The 2,274-nt window shown below is 58.5% G+C and overlaps 1 non-coding gene across 1 annotated transcript in view; it reads left to right on the top strand.

The window, feature by feature from the left end:
• The first annotated feature begins 1,445 nt into the window (after positions 1–1,445).
• The window catches only part of LOC145208411 (small subunit ribosomal RNA), a 1,824-nt gene continuing 995 nt past the window's right edge, over positions 1,446–2,274 (top strand). The window contains exon 1 of the ribosomal RNA XR_013854701.1: positions 1,446–2,274. This exon is cut by the window's right edge and continues 995 nt beyond it. This is a non-coding gene — a ribosomal RNA (small subunit ribosomal RNA).

Raw genomic sequence — 2,274 nt, 5'->3', positions numbered from 1 at the left:
CAAGCACTTTGGAACACTTCTAGCATGGGCCGCATTTTTGGACCCACCCCGGCTCGATGGGACCAGCCGCGGCGGGGTAGCGGGGCATGCGGTGCCGCGAAAATTTTTTGCTCCCGCGCAAGGCGCCAGGACCCCAGTGCGCGATGGCTGTGTGTGAAACAGTGCCTGCAAGCACTTTGGAACACTTCTAGCATGGGCCGCATTTTTGGACCCACCCCGGCTCGATGGGACCAGCCGCGGCGGGGTAGCGGGGCATGCGGTGCCGCGAAAATTTTTTGCTCCCGCGCAAGGCGCCAGGACCCCAGTGCGCGATGGCTGTGTGTGAAACAGTGCCTGCAAGCACTTTGGAACACTTCTAGCATGGGCCGCATTTTTAGACCCACCCCGGCTCGATGGGACCAGCCGCGGCGGGGTAGCGGGGCATGCGGTGCCGCGAAAATTTTTTGCTCCCGCGCAAGGCGCCAGGACCCCAGTGCGCGATGGCTGTGTGTCAAACAGTGCCTGCAAGCACTTTGGAACACTTCTAGCATGGGCCGCATTTTTAGACCCACCCCGGCTCGATGGGACCAGCCGCGGCGGGGTAGCGGGGCATGCGGTGCCGCGAAAATTTTTTGCTCCCGCGCAAGGCGCCAGGACCCCAGTGCGCGATGGCTGTGTGTTAAACAGTGCCTGCAAGCACTTTGGAACACTTCTAGCATGGGCCGCATTTTTAGACCCACCCCGGCTCGATGGGACCAGCCGCGGCCGGGTACCGGGGCATGCGGTGCCGCGCAAAAAGATTTTTTTTTTTGACTCAGGTGCGTCATTGCTATGTTGAAATCAGCGCATGGCAAGCCATTGGAACGGCTTGGGCACGTGTGCCACTTTTTCGAACCGTCGGGACATCGGGGTGACTGGGCGGTTTGGGCCGGACCAGGCCGGGGGAAAACCCAATTTTTGTTGATGTGCCCCCTGATGCCAGCAGGGGGTCCGCATAAAGTTTTTTTACTATATATGAGGGGTAACTCTCTCTGGGTGAGCGGTTGTGCGCGAAGTCTGCGTTGATGCTGTGAAGCGTTACGGAGGCCAACATGCGCTGTGTAAAAGCCCCGCTCCCTCGTGCTTGCGCGTGCACGTGTATGGCAGTGCTCCGTATGGCGGTAGGCTCGCTGGGCAGATGTGCTGCTGCTCGTCCGACGCCAATCGCTCTCTTCGGAGGTGTCTCACGCCACGTGGAAGATCGGTTCAGGAGCCCGGAATCTCCGTGTGCTTTGCCGACCGTGCGCTGCTTGCGACACGGCCGCTGCCGCGGAGTGATGGCTGTTTTCGGAGTTCGCGCGGCGAACGAAGCGAAATACGTCGGACTCGTCTTCCCCCGTGGAACTGACGAATCGAGAAGGTGCGGCGGCGACGCGGATGCGCGCTGCCCGAGCTGCCGCCGGCAACGGCGATTGCTCACGGTTAGCTACCTGGTTGATCCTGCCAGTAGTCATATGCTTGTCTCAAAGATTAAGCCATGCAAGTCTAAGTACGCGCTCTCGTACAGTGAAACTGCGAATGGCTCATTAAATCAGTTATGGTTCATTTGATCGTACATCGTACGTGGATACCTGTACAAAATCTAGAGCTAATACATGCGGCAGGCGCCTGCCTCACGGCGGGCGTGCATTTATCAGTCCAAAAACCGACCGGGCCGGCGTTTCGTCGCGCCCGACACGTCTTGGCGACTCTGGGTAACTCAGCGGATCGCACGGTCTCGCACCGGCGACGGATCATTCAAGTGTCTGCCCTATCAACTTTCGTCGGTAGGGTATCGGCCTACCGAGGTTCTTACGGGTGACGGGGAATCAGGGTTCGATTCCGGAGAGGGAGCCTGAGAAACGGCTACCACATCCAAGGAAGGCAGCAGGCGCGCAAATTACCCATTCCCGACGCGGGGAGGTAGTGACGAAAAATAACAATACAGGACTCTAAACGAGGCCCTGTAATTGGAATGAGCACACTTTAAAACCTTTAACGAGTATCCATTGGAGGGCAAGTCTGGTGCCAGCAGCCGCGGTAATTCCAGCTCCAAAAGTGTATATTTAAGTTGTTGCGGTTAAAAAGCTCGTAGTTGGATCTTGGGCGCAGGCGGCCGGTCCGTCGCAAGGCGTGCACTGGCCGCACCTGGCCCTCACCCCCGGCGCTCCGCCGGTGCCCTTGACTGAGTGTCGGCGGCGGCCGGGACGTTTACTTTGAAAAAATTAGAGTGTTCAAAGCAGGCGGCTCGCCTGAATAATGGTGCATGGAATAATG

The sequence above is a fragment of the Phallusia mammillata genome, unplaced genomic scaffold (genome assembly GCF_965637545.1).
Source record: "Phallusia mammillata unplaced genomic scaffold, kaPhaMamm4.hap1.1 HAP1_SCAFFOLD_248, whole genome shotgun sequence".
NCBI classification, from domain to species: domain Eukaryota; kingdom Metazoa; phylum Chordata; class Ascidiacea; order Phlebobranchia; family Ascidiidae; genus Phallusia; species Phallusia mammillata.
Note: the sequence above shows the minus strand (reverse complement) of the source record. Positions and strands in the feature narration are given on the sequence as shown.